Raw genomic sequence first — 19,528 nt, 5'->3', positions numbered from 1 at the left:
AAGGCTCCGTAATGAGATTAGAGAGCGAATGACAGTGACTAGTAGGGAGCCACATAAGGAGGTGGTACAGATGGCTTTACGGGCTGAGAAGCTCGCGACTGAGAACAGGAGGATTCGGACTGAGTTTACAAAAAGGAGGAATCCTGGTATGTCTTCTAGTCAGCCAGTAAAAAGAGGCAAGGACTTAGCGACTTCAGGGAGCACTACTTCTGCTTCCGTGACATCTCCTCGACCTCCATTTCCACCATCACAGCAAAGACCTTCGAGGTTTAGCAGATCTGCTATGACTGGTTCTGGGAAGAGTTCCGGAGGTTTTGACAAATGCAGAAATTGTGGGAATTATCATAGTGGGCTATGTAGAGGGCCAACAAGATGTTTCCAATGTGGACAGACGGGTCATATTAGGAGTAATTGCCCACGGTTAAGACGAGCCACTGTAGCTGCATCATCTCCACCAGCTCGCACTGATATGCAGAGAAAAGATTTTTCTGGGTTACCACCAAGACAGGGAGTAGCCATACGGTCCGGTGTGGAGAGTAATACCCCAACACATCCACCTTCGAGACCACAGACTCGTACCGCGACAAGAGTTTTTGCTGTGACAGAAGATGAGGCACGGGTCCGACTTGGAGCAGTGACAGGTACTATGTCTTTATTTGATAAAGATGCTTATGTTTTGATAGATTCTGGCTCAGATAGATCTTATGTGAGTACGACATTTGCATCAATTGCTGATAGAAACCTGTCACCATTAGAGGGAAAAATTGTAGTGCATACCCCTCTACGAGAACAGTTGATTAGAAATACTTGTTATAGAGACTGTGGGGTAAGGGTAGGTGAGGAAGAATTTAGGGGTGACTTAATTCCTCTAAAGATCTTGGATTTTGATTTAATATTGGGTATGGACTGGTTAACTGCACATCAGGCGAATGTGGATTATTTCTGAAAAGAAGTTGTTCTTCGGAATTCGGAGGGAGCAGAGATTATGTTTGTAGGGGAACGTCGAGTATTACCATCTTGTGTAATCTCGGCCATCAAAGCTTCGAAATTAGTGCAAAAAGGGTGTCCGGCTTATTTGGCATACGTGATCGATACTTCAAAGGGGGAACCTAAGTTAGAGGATGTCCCAATAGTAAGTGAGTTTCCTAAAGTATTTCCTTATGATTTACCGGGACTACCTCCTGATTGAGAGCTTGAGTTCCCTATTGATTTACTTCCGGGTACCGCACCTATTTCTATTCCTCCATATAGAATGGCTCCAGCAGAGTTGAAGGAACTGAAAGTCCAGTTGCAAGATTGGTGGATAAAGGTTTCATTCGCCCTAGCATTTCTCCTTGGGGAGCACCAGTCCTATTTGTAAAGAAGAAGGATGGCACTCTTCGATTGTGTATCGATTACCGTCAGCTGAACCGAGTGACCATCAAGAATAAATACCCTTTACCCCGGATAAATGATCTTTTTGATCAATTACGAGGTGCTATGGTATTCTCTAAGATTGATTTGAGATCTGGGTACTATTAGTTGAGGATTAAGGAGCAAGATGTATCCAAGACTGCCTTCAGGACCCGTTATGGGCATTATGAATTTCTGGTGATGCCGTTTGGTTTGACTAATGCCCTGGCAATTTTTATGGATCTTATGAACAGGGTGTTCCATCCATACTTGGATAAGTTTGTGATAGTATTCATCGATGACATCCTGGTTTATTCGAAGAATGATGATGAACATGCTGCCCATTTGTGCATTGTGTTGCAAACTTTGCACGAGAGACAACTCTATGCCAAGTTCTCTAAATGTGAATTTTGGTTGAAAGAAGTGGTTTTCTTGGGACATGTGGTGTCCGGAGCTTAAATTTATGTCGATCCCAATAAGATAAAGGCAATCTTACAATGGGAGCAACCAAGAACAGTTACAGAGATTCATAGTTTCCTTGGCTTAACCGGTTATTATCGGAGATTTGTTCAGGGATTTTCTTTGATAGCAGCTCCTCTGACTCGTTTGACTGGTAAAGGAGTTAAGTTTGAGTCCGATGATGTTTGTGAGAATCGATTTCAGGAGCTAAAGAACCGGTTAACCTCCGCTCATGTTTTAACACTTCCTGTTAGTGGAAAAGAATTTGTGGTATATAGCGATGCATCTAAGTTGGGATTAGGGTGTGTGTTGATGCAGGACGAGAAGGTAATAGCTTATGCTTCCCGACAGTTGAAGAAGCACGAGATGAATTACCCTACTCACGACTTGGAGTTAGCAGCAATAGTATTCGTATTGAAGATTCGGAGACATTATTTATATGGTGAGCGTTGTCGGATTTTTTCTGATCATAAAAGTTTGAAGTATTTGCTCACCCAGAAAGAGCTTAATTTGAGACAAAGACGATGGTTGGAGTTGATTAAGGATTATGACTTAGTGATTGATTATCATCCGGGAAAAGCAAATGTTGTAGCGGATGCCTTAAGTCGTAAATCCTCATAATAGTTCGCAACACTTCGGAGTTCTTATTTTTCGATTTAACTTGAGATGAAATCTCTAGGGATCCAATTGAATAATGGTGAGGATGGAACCCTACTTGCTAGTTTCGTCGTGAGACCTTCATTGTTGAATCAGATCAGAGAATTGCAGAAATCTGATGATTGGTTGAAACAGGAAGTTCAAAAGCTGCAAGATGGAGAAGCTAGTGAGTTTAGACTCAGCGATGATGGTACTTTGATGCTTAGAGACCGAATTTGTGTCCCTAAGGATGATCAGTTGAGACAAGCTATTTTGGAGGAAGCTCATTCTTCCGCCTACGCTTTACATCCCGGAAGCACCAAGATGTATCGGACTATTAAAAAAAGTTATTGGTGGTCGGGTATGAAACAAGACATAGCAGAGTTTGTAACGAAATGTCTCACATGCCAACAGATCAAGGCGGAGCATCAAAAATCGTCAGGTACTCTTCAGCCTTTACCGATTCCTGAATGGAAGTGGGAACACGTGACTATGGACTTTGTATTGGGTTTACCGCGGACACAAAGTGGGAAGGATGCTATTTGGGTGATTGTGGACAGATTGACTAAGTCCGCCCATTTCTTGGCTATCCATAGCACGTATTCTATTGAGAGGTTGGCAAGACTTTATATAGATGAGGTTGTGAGATTACATGGAGTTCCAGTTTCTATTGTATCAGATCGAGACCCTTGATTTACTTCTCGATTTTGGCCGAAATTTCAGAAAGCTCTTGGAACTAAATTGAGATTTAGTACTGCCTTTCATCCGCAGACAGATGGTCAATCTGAGAGAACTATTCAGACATTAGATGATATGTTACGGGCTTGTGTCATTGACTTTATCGGGAGTTGGGACAGACACTTGCCATTGGTGGAGTTTGCTTATAATAACAGTTTTCAGTCTAGTATTGGGATGGCACCATACGAGGCTTTGTATGGAAGGAAATGCCAAACTCCGCTCTGTTGGGATGAAGTAGGTGAGAGGAAATTGGTGAATGTGGAATTGATTGATTTGACAAACGATAAGGTCAAAGTTATCCGAGAGCGATTAAAGACAGCTCAAGATAGGCAGAAGAATTATTCAGATAAACGAAGGAAAGATTTGGAGTTTGAAGTTGACGATAAAGTTTTTCTTAAGGTTTCTCCTTGGAAAGGTAATAATTTGAAAATTTCGAGTATTAAATCTTATTTCATTATACTATTGTGATAATTTGTGGTATTTATTAGATGATGAAAGGTGTGATTCGATTCGCGAAGAGGGGAAAGCTCAATCTAAGATACATTGGACCCTTTCGTATCATTGAAAAGATTGGGCCAGTGGCTTACAGACTTGAATTACCCCCAGAGTTAGATCGGATTCATAATGTCTTCCATGTCTCGATGTTGAAAAAGTATGTTCCCGATCCCTCTCACATTTTAGAGACACCTCCCATTGAGTTGCATGAGGATTTGAAGTTCAAGGTACAGCCTATACGTATTCTAGATCAAAAGGATCGAGTGCTAAGGAACAAGAGCATTCCAATGGTGAAAATATTGTGGAAGAATGCTCGAATGGAGGAGATGACGTGGGAAGTCGAGAGCCAGATGAGAAACCAATATCCACATCTTTTCTTTGAATCAGGTAAGTGAAATTTTGAGGTCAAAATTTTATTTTAAGGGGGGTAGTGCTGTAAAGCCCGACCTTATAAAATACTACTCATGACATACATGTGATGATAGCATGATTGCATGCTAGGAGAGTCCCGAAAAATTTACAAAAGTTGGTATTGTACCTAGAGGTACAACAAAGTTTATTTAATTCTCGAACTAGATCAAATAGGAATTTTAAGGTGAGATTAAGAGTTTCACAGTTTATGGATGACTTAAAATGGTAATTTGGAGTTTGAGGATCAATTTGGAGTCAAATCAGAATTTTCACTAACTAGGGGCAAAATGATCATTTGCCACTTGGGGATAAAATGGGAATTTTAGAAAAGATTTGTTGACCCCATTTGACTTATTAGAGTATAATTTGACTTATTGGAGTATGATTTGAGGTTTAAAAGTGAAAAATTTTAATTTCGGTATAATTTGGAGTAAAAGGGTAAAATGGTAATTTTGCAACCTTAGGGGCAAAATTGTAATTTTCCACCACCAAGATATTTTTTCAGCACATGGTCTTCCTTTATCTTCATCTTTGACCCTTGACTAATAATGTGGTGGAGATAAAATATTTAAATTTTTAAAATTTTAAAAACGGACCAATGACATGATGCCACGTGTCATGCCTTTATTAATTTATTATTTTCCTTTTTAAAAGGCACAAAAATCAGCTCATCTTCCACCCCATGGCCGGCCAAACCAGCAAGAAGAGAGAGAAAACAAAAACAAAACCCTAGAGAAAGAAAATCAAAGAAAAAGTGTGAATTTTCAAGGAAATTAAGTGAAAAAGGTGAGATGTTTCTATTAAGCTTGAGTTTTCTTATTCTCAAGCATTTCTCTTTATTTTCCATGATTAAATTACATGTTTTCATGATGAATTCAATTCTGAAAAAATGGGTTAGGAGAGAGAAAGTTGTTGGATTTATTTGATTTTAATTTATGTTAGTGTTTTTAGTTAGTTTAGCATATTTAGAAACAAAACAACAAGAAAAGAATTTATTCTCTCCCCCAACCATTAATGGCTGAATTTACCATGTAGTGAGTGAGGATGAGTTGGATTTTTATTCTAGGAGAATTGGTTAAGGAATGATGAATTATGAGCCTAGAAAAATAATGAGAATTTTCGGAGCAAAAATACGAATTTTTACCCACTAGAGGTATTTTCGTAATTTACTATTGGGACTGATAATTTGCACCACATTGAGGGACATTAAGTTAATTTGGGTGCAATTGAGGTATAGAAACTGAAAAGAATTAAATTGGAGTTTAAACGGACGCGTTAGGAATTTAATCAGGTGATAAGACGAATTAGGCCAATACTGAGTTTAGATAGTTACCAGTGCATTTTTGCATTCCATATCATGCATTGGTAGTTGAAATTAGTTTAATTTTGATTTAGTACCAACTTGGTAAAATTCTTGATTTTTGTACTATGTCAAGGTGGTGAGTCTTCCGATAAAGGCAAGAAAATTGCATCCGAGGACTAGTAGACAAAGTGCTTCGAAAGTCTGCATTCTAGATATTGTGAGTAAACTTACTGTCATTTTAATTATCTAGGGTGGTTTTTAGATGATTTCATGAATTCTATGAAAAAGAAATTTAAAAAGATAAATTTTCATGTTTTATGAATAAATGTGTTTCAATGAAATTAAATTATAAATTGTTTTGAAATTAATAGTGATTTTGAAAAATAGAGTACACGGAGACTGTTAATTGTGGCAATTTAATTGTTTAAATTAACTGGCTTATGATAAATAGAGCATGATTGGCTAGTTGGCAATTATATTGAAATGCGAATTGTTTGGTTACGTTGAAAAACTGCGAATTACAAAATTACCATATCATGTTATTGAGTTTTATTATATGGTGGATTATATATTAATTAATCACTGCAGTAGGGGGTTTCTATGGACCAGCCTTTAAGAGGGGCACGATAAACCACATTATATTCTTACCTCAAACGGAGAGGCGCGTAGGGTATCTCCTGAGGTAAAGTTTAGGGTTCACTTCACGCTAAACCACCACGTGAGGGGGAACTCAGCCAACGCCAGGGAATGGCTATGTTTTCAAAACAGAAACATGATTTATGTGAAATGTGAATTTTAATAGCCTTGGCGGTCTCGGTAGGATGCCTCGGCCAAGGTGTCCCCGAGAATGGATTTATGGCACAAGCCTAGATTTTTATGAGATTCATAAGCCTCTTTACGTATTTTGAACGAGATATGTTCTAATTGTATAACCCAGTTTATGATGATTTACTTTATTGTCTCTATGTACTCAACTCTAGATGTTTATGATGATGTCTGTTTACTCATTGCGATTTTATAATCTCACCACCCTCTTTTCCACCCATTTCAGGTTCAGTATAGACTGTAGATAGCTGATCTCATCGAGGACTACAGTGGGATCTGCATTTTTCAAACCGTAGGTTTACAGTCCTCTTTACTTTTGTTTATTCGGGGGCACTCTTGTTATTGTAAATTAAATTAAATATTTTGGCTTACTGTATTTAAGTATGTATAAATTTATTTAGCTTTTACGCTATAAAAATTATTCACGTATAACTCTATAAATATTGTTTTATAAGAAAATAGAATATTTTACTTAATATTTTTTTTATTTTCTTATTATATTCAAATAACCATAATTTCGTTTTAAATGAAGATTTTAGATTTTTAAACTCATTTTGAATATGAATTATGTGTTTTGTACTTGTATATTACGTTTTAACCAGTTTCGAAATTTTTCAAAAAAATAACCAAAATACCCCTATGAGACGAAAAATTAATATTTAATTTGTTTAAAGTTGGAAACAGCTTAAAATCTTTTAAAACACGATATTTGACAATGGTTGCTCACAAGGGAACAGAGAAACTGATAGTAAAGCCTTGCGGGGTTTAGGGTTGACATTTCGGGCAATAAGTGTCTACCGGGACACCGCGGCGGTTGTCACAAGCTCCAGAGGAGTACCGGGTCGTGACAAGTGGTCTCCAATTACTCTATTTTTCAAAATCATTATTCGATTTCAAGACAATTTATAAAATCCTTTTATGTAAATACATTTTGTTTGTTAAAGACAAAGATTTACCATTTAAACTCCTTTTTCATAAAATTTCACCACAACCGAATAAAAACATACTTTAGATAATTAAAATGATAGTAAGGTTACTCACCTCACAATAGTGGGATTTCTACGTCGCTATTGCTTCATATATGCGTATAATTATACCTAATTGCCCGTCACCTACTTCGTTCAACACGCTTTCCTAACAACCATTTAAATTCAATACATTTAGTGCATCAATTCTATTTTTCTCTCTCTCATTCTATGTCACGACCCGAAACTCCCCATCAGGCCAGTGACAACCGCCGCGAGGCCTCGACAAACATTCTTCACCCCGAATGTCGATCGAAACCTCGCAAGGCTCTCGTATCAGCTTTCGCACTTCCCCGGTGAGCAATAGTTATCAAATATCAAAATTCGAAGGATTACAAATTATTTTCAAATCAGAACATAACATATTGTTTTCTGGCTCACATGGGCATTTTCGTCTTTTTTGTCAAAAATTTCGAAACTTGCTAAAAATGTAGTAGGTAAGCAGAAAATATATATTTAATGATTTAAAAACAAATAAAGTATCTAAAACGTTCATTTGAAGTAAAAATTTGACCATTTAAATATAATAAAAATATTCAATAAAATAAACTATTTTCTTGTAAAATAATTTTCATAAAACTATCGGTACATAATTCTTATAGCGTAAAAGTTAATTATATTCATATATACTATAAAGCAAATAACCAAAGCATAAAATTTCTTTTACAGTGACACGTGGGCCCACATCTAACCAAAATGCATCGGAAGCTGGAAACCTACATCTTTTACCGATTCGAGTCCAAATGAAGGTCCTTGTCAAAGCTAGCTAACTATGAAATTTTCCGAGCCTGAAATGTGAGGAAATGAGGGTGGTGAGATTATAAAATCCCAATGAGTAAATAGATACCTTCTAAACTAGCTAAAGTCAAGTAAATGGAGACAATTAAAATAAGTCATCATACTGTAATTTCATTACCTTTCAACTCATTTCAACCAAATAAAATCAATCCATATAAATCGAGAAATCAACTTGGCTTATGAATTTCTTAAAACTTTGGCTCGTGCCAAAAATCATACTCGATGATACTTTGAGCAGGGCATCCAACCTAGTTCGCCAAGGCTGTTAAAATTTTTGTATACACTTAAAATATATTTTTAGTTTGAGAAAAATACAGCCATTCCTTAGCGTTGGCTGAATTCCCCTTCACGTGGTGGTTTGGCTTAAAGTGAACCCTAAGCTTTACCCTAGGAGATACCCTACGCGCCTCTCTGTTCGAGATAAGAATATAATGGAGTTTACCGTGCCCCTCTAAAAGGCTGGTCCACAGAACCCCCTCTGCAGTGAATAATTAATATATACTCCACCAATCAATAAAATTCATTCTAGCATGACATGGCAATTTATCGCAACCTAGCCTCTCAAGGCTGAATACTCAATACAAATAATTCTAACACCAAAATCAGTTTAGCCATTCATGCTCATATATTGTCATAAGCCATTCAATTTAAAACCATAAATTTACAACACAAACAGGCAGTCTCCAATTACTCTATTTTCAAAACCAGTATTCGATTTTTTCAGAAAATTTATAAAATCATTTTATAAAATCGTAATTTTTCCTAAAAGATAGCAATTTACCATTTAAACCCACTTTTCATAAAATCACACAATTGTATAAAACTACTCTAGATAATTAAGACGATAATAAGTTCACTCACAGTTCTAAGAGTCGATGTACTCCTAATCCCAGTCTCCAAGCACAATCTCTGTACTTTTACCAATGTACTTTGCTCACCACCTATCCACAATGTACAATACATAATACACCACATCAATGCTTGACCATTATAAAATTAATTCAGGCTATATATATGCATGATATGATATACAACTTATCCGACTACCGCTTAAATGCGGTGCTGACCTAATTCGGCCTATTATCTCCAATTTAACTCCAAATCAATTCTTCTCACTTTCTACACTCCAATTATACTTAAATTACCTTAGTGACTATGAATGAGATTCAATTTATCAGTCCCGGTAGTAAATTACGAAAATAGCCCTAGTGGGTAAAAATTCATATTTTTGCTTTGAAAATTCTCATTATTCTTCTAGGCTCATAATTCATCATTATTCATCATAATTCCTCAAATAAACATCAAGCTCATCAACCAATATTCCCCTAGAAAATTCGGCCAATAATGGTAATAGAGGAAAATAAATTCTTTTCTTGTTGTTTTATTCCTAAATATGCTAAACTAACTAAAAACACTAACATAACTTAAAATCAAATTAATCTAACAACAATTCTTCTTCCATACCCATTTTTCAGAATTGAATTCATCATAATAACTCAATATTCAACCATGGAAATCAAGAACAAAAGCATGGGTAAGCTAGGTATCAAGGAGAACTAAAGAAATTCTTACCTAGCTTGTTTCCTTGATTTCTTCACTTTTTCTTTGAATTTTCACCTAGGTTTTCTTGTTTTTCCCTTTGTTCTTCCTCTCTTTCTCTCTCTTCCTTGCTTGGCCGGTCATATGAAGAAAATGGGCTGATTTTATGCCTTTTTATAAAGAAACAATAAAATAATAAAGGTATGACACATGGCATTTTCTTATTGGTCCATTTTTAAAATTTTAAAATTTTAATCCTTTTTATCTCCACCACACAATTAGTCAATGGTCAAAATGAGGATAAAGGAAGACCATGTGCTGGAAAAATGTCTTGGTGGTGGAAAATTACAATTTTACCCCTAGGGTGGCAAAATTACCATTTTACCCTTTTACTCCTAATTATACCGAAATTAAAATTTTTCACTTCTAAGCCTCAAATCCTACTCCAATAAGTCAAATTATACTCCAATAAGTCAAATGGGGCCAAAAAAAAATCTTTTCTAAAATTTCCATTTTGTCCCCAAGTGGCAAATGATCATTTTACCCTTAGATAGCGAAAATTTCGATTGGACTCCAAATTGATCCTCGAACTCCGAATCACCAAATTAAACCATTTTGGGACTTTAAAATTCTTAATTTCATCATAAATTCTCTATTTGATCTAGTTCGAGACTTAAATCAACTTTGTTGTACGTCTAAGTACAATACCGACTTTTGTAAACTTTTCGGGACTCTCCTAGCATGCAAACATGTTATCCGCCACATGTATGTCATGACAAATATTTTTATAGAGTAGGGCTTGTCATCTTCTCCCTCACTTGGATCAACCATATGATCCTTCTTCATGACTGATTTCGATATCCGGCTAAATATTAATATTTTAATATTATTTCATTAATAAAATATTATTTTATTCTAAAAATTTTATCTTGTCTCCTTGGTACCCAAAATACCTTATTATGCCTCACTTGACTTCCGAATCGCCTTTTATCTCACAAATTCTCCTCCAATAAAATTATTATTATTTTATTGTTATTTTCTCACTTTCGAAATATTTTATCCTAAACTACTCCTTTCGTCTTTTATCACTTTTAAATATTTTAATTGACCTCAATTTGCATTCGATCAACTTTATTTATCACCATATCAAAGTATGGGATATTTCATTCTATTATAAATCCACTCACCTAATTCATATCTTAATATAATTTTACTATAATTAATTGTATCCTTCGTTCACGTAATTCTTTAGATTATTAACACCGGTAACTTATTTACTGTATTAAGTGCCTATTTCAACCTTCCAAGCAACTTAAATTTACTTCATATCACCAACTAACCAATGCATAATTAAATAAAATAAGCTAGCCTCCATATAGTCCAATTTCACAATAAATCATGGAGAAGAGCAAAGAATTTTACCCAATTAAGCTAGGTTGGCCCAAATCTCCACCTTCCTTTTCTTTTGGATTTTTCTTCCTTTGGTGTTTTTTGACTCTTATTCATGGACTTCTCCCATTTCTTTTTAATTGGGCCATGCCCATTCTTCCTTTATTGGGCCATGTCCAATTTTCTATCTTGTTGAGCCATGCCCATTTTCTATCTTGTTATTTTCTTTTCTTTTCTTTCTTTCTTTCTCTCCCACCGTCCAGCAGCCTTGTTTGTCTTTCTTTTTCTTCTCTTCATATGCACAAACTGTCCCACTCTCTTCCTCTCTTTCCCTCTCACCACCGGTCACCTTTTCTTGCCTTTAAACTTTTAATTTTTCAGCAGCTAAGGCTGCTTATTTTTGCTTCAAAATCAACAGCTATGCTGCTCTGTTTTTCCTCAAAAATTCAGTAGCTAAGCTGCACTTTTCCCTCCAAGAATTGGCAGCCAAATCAATAACAATTAACCACCCAAAACAGCACCTCAAAACCTTCAAATTCTGCTGCAAAAATCTGCACTTTTTGGCCTCCAAAATTAGCAAAAAAATGGCACTTTTCAGCCTCCAAAACCAACCCTTAAATGGCTTTCTTTTTCTTCTTGAATGGTAGCAAAAACAGCCCCTCAACTCAACTCTTTCCCTCCTTTCACTTTCTTTCTCACGCATGGTTTTCTCTTTGTTTTTCTTTCTCTTCGTTTCTTCTTTGTTCTTTGGTTTCTCTTTTACACTCCCTCAACCGACCTCTCTCTTCTTCTTGGTCTTCTTCACTTAGCTTGATCAATTATATATATATATATATATATATATATATATATATATATTATTTCTTCATGAATGTTCCACAAACTTCCACATTATTCTAACATGGCCGGCCACATCAAAATTTTTTTTTTCTTCTTTCACTTGTTGCTTCACACGGCCTGCCCCTCCCTCCAATTCACCAAGTAAAGAGTCTTTGACTCTTTTATTGACCACATGGGCGGCTGCCCATGTTGGTCCTCTAATATATTTATTTATTTATTTATAATTATTATTATTATTATTATTATTTTACTCTATGTTCATTTTATTTTTCTCATTAAGTTTACTACATATCCTTTAAATCTTTATATTTCAATTTCGATCCTTTTAATACGTCTAAAAATTTCAATTGTCATCTAACTTCCTTTCTCGATGCGTGTACCACCGAAATATAAAAATTGCACCTCAATGCGGTATTACCACAATATTTAAATATTTACTTATCCGCGTTGGTTCGACTTAACAAAACTCGCATCTTTCACTTTTGTCGCTTATTTCTACAAAAATTTACTTGTATTTCTTCTTCCCCTCTTGGATCGATCATATGATCCTTCTTCATGACTGATTTCGACATCTAGCTAAATATTAATATTTTAATATTATTTTATTAATAAAATATTATTTTATTCTAAAAATTTTATCTTATCTCCTTGGTACCCAAAATACCTTATTATGCCTCACTTGACTTCCGAATCGCCTTTTATCTCACAAATTCTCCTCCGATAAAATTATTATTATTTTATTATTATTTTCTCGCGCGCGGATCATTTTATCCTAAACTACTCCTTTCATCTTCCATCACCTTTAAACATTATAATTAACCTCAGTTTGCATCCGATCAACTTTATTAATCACTATTTCAAAGTATGGGGCATTTCACATATAAAGGCAAACAAATGGTCAAGATAGGAATCATCACCCCACTTGATTTAAGGAGAAATATCTCATTAATTCTTGGTTGACATTAGCTTAATCAAATCCTTGGCCAAGGTGATTAGGAGATTATAAAATGAGTTTCATAAGTCTCTATAAAGCTAATGATCTAACTACAAAAATAAATATTGAGGTTTATAAGAGTAGGCACTACACCAAGCTCTTATCATCTCTGGGATATATGATGAGAGAATGAATTACACTGATAAACTATACACTAAAAGATTGTCAAAGAATCCTTTGATTTTCCTAACAATTAAGTGGCCATGATGCATTACTAGATGCTAATCTTGTTCTATGAAATCGAATTAGTTAATTTAAAATTGAATATGATTCATTTAATTAATTAATTAATTAAATTATAATTCAATTCCAGTGTCAACATGATAGGAACCTAATGGGTCACACACAAAGGTTGCAATTTCGATTAAATTGAGAGTGTGATGATTTAAGTTAGACTTAAATCAAATTATAGGTTTTGACTAATAAGAACCTAATTAAAAGAGTTTAATTAGGCATTAGTTAAATATTATAATTATTATAATATTAAGGACTCATTTTGCAATTTTAATAAGTCTAATAGTAAAACTAAACCTAGATATAAATATCACATTATAGCCACTCTTTTTTTAGGCAACAAAAGAAAAAAAAACTAATAGTTTTTCTCTTGAGTGCCGCCACTCTTAAGAAGGAATTTTCAAAAAACTTCTCCATTGATTCTTTGCTGGAAATCAAAGAATAAAAAGAAGACAAATCATTGTCCACTTGCTAGCACAAGCCTATGGCATAAAGCTCTATCCTTAAGAAGGATTTATTTCAACCATATGTGCAAAATTGAAGGCCAAGCATTTGCGTGGTTGGGATTCTTTCACACAAGAAGGTGTTCAAGTTTTTCAGCACCAGAAGGAATCCATTTGATTATGATATCATTTAGAAAGGTAAACATTTTTTTGTAATTTTCTATGGTGTTTAACTTTGCATTAAACAACCAAGGTGATCCAAATGTAGGAGGCATGGTTTTTATTTTATTTCAATTTTTGTTATTCCGCTACATTGATGCTCTAATCATGCCATTCACACTCAATGTTCAAAAACATTTTGCTACAATTTATTTTGAAAAAAATGTTGTTACATGCAGACATGTACAAAAACGTGTTATTACACGCCATGCCATATTCAATAGATTTGTCACACGCCAAATGCATTAGTGATAACTCTATTATATAGAGTTATTTTTACACATTTTGGGGGCTTAAGTAGCTAGATCTTTGAGGTTGTAGGTTAAGATTTTAGCATTTTAAATGTTTTTCTAGTTTAAGTTAAATTACATGTTAAGAAGTTAATTTAAGTTATTTTAGTGTAATTTTACTTTATTTTTCTTTAATTTACTTTAAAAAGAGTAATTGTTGATTTCTCTCATGGTTTTGTGCAGGTTATTTGATGAGAAAGGTGCGTTTGAGTTAAAATCGCACAAGTATGGTGAAGGCTTCATTTGTACTGTTGGGATGAGCCTTGCAACCAATTGAGATTGGTTGAGGCTTGATTCCAATCATGCAACAATATCATTCATTTTGAATGATTGGAGGTTTTCCTTCATCAATAAGACATTAATTATAATGAGTTATAAGTCTAATTAGATGAAGTCCATGAGATTAATATGCCTTGCAAGGAAACTGTAATGGGTTACAATTATGAGATTCCTATGCATCAAAGCATAATCTCAAAATGTTCCTGGTCAATATATCATTGAGACTGGACATCAATGATGCTTAGAGACTGGTATATTCTATGTTCCTTACTTTGGAAGTAAGCAATCGATCTTATAGATTGAAGTATAGAGATACTTGGAACTAGAATATAGGTGTTTGCCTATGAGAGCAAGTTCACTGAACATGACCAGCCATGAGAAGTGCATTTGGTAATACACTCTAGTGTCTATGCAACACTTCTCATGTGTCAGTTGTGTAAATACTCCCTAGACTTGAGACACTAGGTTGTCTTATGTGTGGAGTGCTATGCTTTGATTTCATCCCTATGGGTGCCTAACCAAGGATGCCAAAACAGGATGTTTTTGGGTATAGTATGAAGCATGTGAAGGCAAATGAGTGGACAAGATAGGAATCATCACCTCAAGTGTTTTAGAGGACATATCCTATCAGTTCTTGGTTAACATTAGCTTATTGAAGTCCTTGGCCAAGGCGACATGGAGATTATGAAAAAGGTTTCATAACTCTCTATAAAGCTAATGTTATAATTGCAGGAACAAATATAGAGGTCAATAAGAGTAGACACTGTACCAAGCTCTTATCATCTCCGGGATATATTATGAGGGAATGAATTATACTAATAGACTGTATACTGAAAGGTTGTCAAAGAACCCCTTGACTCTCCCAACAATTGGGTGGCCATGATGCATTGCTAGATGCCAATCTTGGTCTATGGAATTGATTATAAACTAATTGATTGAAATTTGTATTAATCAATTACGTCATTAATCAATTCCATTGCCAACATGTTGGGAATCTAATGGGTCACACACAATGATTGCATTTGAATTAAATTGGGAGAGTGACGATTTAAGTTAGACTTAAATCGCATGCTAGGTAATTAATTTCTATAAACTTAATTAAAAGAGTTTAATTAAGTTTTTGGCATAATTATAAATAGTTATAACTATAAGGCCTCGATTGCAAAATATAAAGGAAATTAATTTTGATTTTAATTTCCAAAGACTTAATTAAGAGAGTTTAATTAAGTAATAAGCCTAATATTATAATGTGTTATAATATTGAGGGCTTAATTGTAAAATTGAAGTTATTTTAACCTAACTATATAAGTCACCTTTTAACTATTTTCCATATGAGAGTTTTTCACAATTGAAGAAAACGTAGTTTTTGTTAGAAAAAGAAAAACGTTTTCTTTTTTTGCTACCACTCCCTTTGTGTGAAATCGAAAATTGTTTATGAGGTAATTTTCGAGAAAGGTTGGACTAAGATTGTGAAAAAGAAGAAAAGGACAATTATTGTCCTCTTTTCTAGCACAAAGTATAGTTAAAAACTCCTTCCTTTGTTGAAGGTTCAAGTACAATCATATGTACTACCATTGGAGGCCAAGCACTTGATTGGCTAGGGTTTTTGCTCCTTGTAGTGTTCGCGGGATTGCTTCGGAAAGTGCCATCATGGTTACAAAATTACATGGCAAGGTAACTTTCTAAACAATAATTTATTTTGTGCTTTTATGTGTTAAATATCATCAAGGTGATCTATGGGTGGAGGCATTTTTTGTTGTTTAGTTATAAAGTTTTTAATTTTCTTTCCACTGTGTATTTTGAGCATGCCATCCATAACCAAACCCATCATGTACATGTTGCATTATTTCAAATATAGCTTAAGCTACAAAAGTTCAATTGATGAGATTCTTAATCCATTGGAAAGATAAGAGAACAGGCTACAAATTTGATGTTTACCATTTTATCCATTTCGGATCCTATCAAGGTGAAAGTGCATTGGAAGATGATGGACAGTTGTAGTTCTGCACAGCATCTTGATTGGAGGCCACGACCTTGAGTGGAGTCAGGGCTGCAGCACTGGATAGATCATGGTTGTAGTGCTGGACAATTGGAGTGCACAATACAAACTGTTGAGGCCAGAATGCCACAGCATTGAAGAAGTAGCGTCGCGGCACCACAAAAGATTGCCATGGTGCCACACTATTTTCCACAAATAAAATTTTAACGAAACTATGGAAATTAGTTTAATTTGAACCTATTTAAAGGACTTTTTCAGAGCATTTAAAGGAGAGAATAGTAGCATCTTTTCTAGAGAATTGAGTGAAAAATCAAGACAAAAGATCAAGAGCAATTGAGAGAGATTCGAAATTAACAAGCTTCAACATTAGTTTAGTTCTCTCTTTTGTGTTATACTTATTTTCTTGGTTTGAATTCATGGCTAAATTTCTTTGGACATTGTTTTATTTAGATATCATGAGCTAATTTGTTTATCTAGGATTATGGTGGATTTCAACATGTGTTTGAATATTAGTTTCTCTTTTATTTATCATGAATGGGTATAGTTTTGCTTATTCAAATCTATTCTTAATGCCTTTAATTCTTTTGGCAACAATTGTGTGATTTGTGAATTTAATTGAAACTCGATAGAGAGATTTTAGATTAGACTAAGATTTGAATAATGTACATTTACGTCACATCGATGATCTGATTCACAATTCGAGTAGACATACACCCATTGCCATACATAGCCAAATTAGGGCATTAGTTTAATGAACTTAATTAAATTGATTCCTATAGACATATAGTGAACCAATTAATTTAAGTATTTGTGCAAGCATCTCGACGAAGACTTGTACATAATCTTGGATTATAAGTTAGTAAAACCACCTAAGAAAATAAATAATAAAAGAAGTTGGCATCAGATGAAGTGTTGAATGAGCCCATAATCGTAGGTTTTTAGTCTATTGTCTTTTTCAAGTATATTTAATTTATGTTGGTTAATTTAGTGTTTATTTAAATTTTGTTTTTTTGCAAATTTTGGTTACTAAAACAAGATTGATTTTTAAAAATTTAAGAACAAATCCTTCTGGGTATGATACTCTATTTCTACTATATTACTTGTTTGCGATATTGTGCACTTGCGTGAAAATTCAACAAGTTTTTGGCACCGTTACCAGGGATTTTGTTTTCTTTATTATTTGTTAATATTAAAATTTCAAAAATTAGTATTAATTTAAGTTTTATTTCTTTGTTTTGCAGGTTTGTTTAGTCATTGTATGAGAAGAGCAAAAAGCTTGGAGATTATACCTTGTGATCCAGAAACTGAGAGAATATTCCACTAACGAGAAAATCAACAAGGTTTTGCTCAAACAAATACAATGGCTGATTGACAGGATGAACAACAAATCTAAGAGCGAGTAGTGGCTGAAAATTGTTGCTTAAGGGATTATGTTGTTCCATTGGTGCAAGGGATTCTATCAGGCATTCTAAAGCCGACCATTCAAGCCAACAATTTTGAGATCAAGCAAGCCATCATCATCATGATTCAAACTTCAATCCAGTTTGGGTGTCTACCAAATGGTGATATAAATGGCCATATATCAAACTTGTTGGAGATTTATGATAAGTTTAAACATAATGGCTTCACAGATGATGCAATTCGTTTAAGGCTTTTTCCTTTCTTATTGAGGGATAAAGCTAAAACATAGCTGAATGCATTCCCCACTAGCTCAATAACATGGGATGATCTTGCTCAAAAATTCCTCACGAAGTTCTTTCCTCTGACTAAGACAGCAAAAATGAGGAATGATATCACATCATTCATGTAACAAGATTTTGAATTGTTGTATGAGGCTTGGGAAAGATACAAAGAATTACTTCGGTGTTATCCTCATCATGGGCTTCCAAAGTGGCTTCAAGTTCAGACTTTCTACAATGGTTTAAGTAGGCATGTTCAGACTACCAATGATACCACTGTAGGAGGAGATTTAATGGGTAAATCAATTGATAAGGCATATGATTTGTTGGAAGAGATGGCTGCAAACAACTACTGATGGTTGGTAGAGCAATCAATGCATAGGAGAGTAGTTGGAATTCATGATGTAGATGTTTTTTCAGCATTATCTGCACAGGTAGTAGCCCTAACTAAGACTCTTGAATCTTTTGGTACTAACTCTACTCAAAGTCCGTTTGTAGCTTGTGAGTATTGTGAAGATGACCATGCAAGCCATCAGTGCCCAAGTTTGATAGAAAAAGTGCAATTTGTGGGGAATAGACAGCAGAATAACCCCTACTCCAACACTTATAACCTAGGTAGAGGAACCACTCAAACTTCTCTTAGGCCAATAATCAAGGATCTTTCTCAACTTCAAGACCGAATGCACCTCCAAGATGCCAATAGCAAGCAAAAGTGCCTATCTCATAAACAAAGCTAGTTGTAGAGGATTTGCTAAGCCAATACTTGACACAAACTAATAACATCATCCAAAGTCAAACAACATCACCATGAAACCTCAAGATTTAGGTCAGTCAACTTGCCAACTTATTTAATAATAAAGCTCAAGGAACTTTACCTAGTGATACAGAGGTGAATCCTATGAGAGAAAGTAAGGAACAAGTAATGGCAATCACTCTAAAGAGCGAAAAAAAGGTTGAAAGCAGTGTTAGGTAAGCTAAACTTCAAGATAAGCACATTGAAAATGAAACAGTGATTGAGTCAGCTGATAAGCAAATTCAAAAGGAAGAAATAAAGGCAACTTTACCACCACCACCCTTTCCTCAGTATTTTCATAAACAAAAACTTGATTGGCACTTCTAAAAGTTTTTGGAGGTATTTAAAAAGCTTCACATCAACATTCCTTTTGTAGAAGCTTTAGAGCAAATCCATCATATGTAAAGTTTTTGAAAGACATATTGACAAAAAAAATGAAATTTGAGGATTTTAAGATAATTACACTCACTGAGGAGTGCAGCGCAATAATCCATAACAAGCTTCCACTAAAGCTTAAAGACCCAAGGAGTTTTTCCATCCCTTGCTCAATTCGTAATTTTAACTTTTCAAAAGCTTTGTGTGAGTTGGGTGTTGGTGTCTCAATTATGCCTTTGTCTGTTGCTAGGAGAATTAGATTGAAAGAGATTCAACCGACTACAGTCACCTTGTAGTTAGCAAACAAAACGATAAGGCACCCTTGTGGGGTTATAAAGGATGTCTTGCTTAAAGTGGGGAAATTATACATTCT

General features: G+C 34.7%; 1 non-coding gene across 1 annotated transcript; it reads right to left on the bottom strand.

The window, feature by feature from the left end:
- Window positions 1-18,085: 18,085 nt before the first annotated feature.
- LOC148763695 (small nucleolar RNA R71) lies at window positions 18,086-18,192 on the bottom strand. Its single transcript, XR_016025593.1, has one exon. It is a non-coding gene; the product is annotated as a small nucleolar RNA R71 (small nucleolar RNA).
- Between the last annotated feature and the right edge of the window lie 1,336 nt (window positions 18,193-19,528).

This window comes from Theobroma cacao, chromosome 3 (genome assembly GCF_053813885.1).
Source record: "Theobroma cacao isolate CCN51 chromosome 3, ASM5381388v1, whole genome shotgun sequence".
NCBI classification, from domain to species: Eukaryota; Viridiplantae; Streptophyta; class Magnoliopsida; order Malvales; family Malvaceae; genus Theobroma; species Theobroma cacao.
This window is presented reverse-complemented; position numbering and strand designations above follow the sequence as displayed.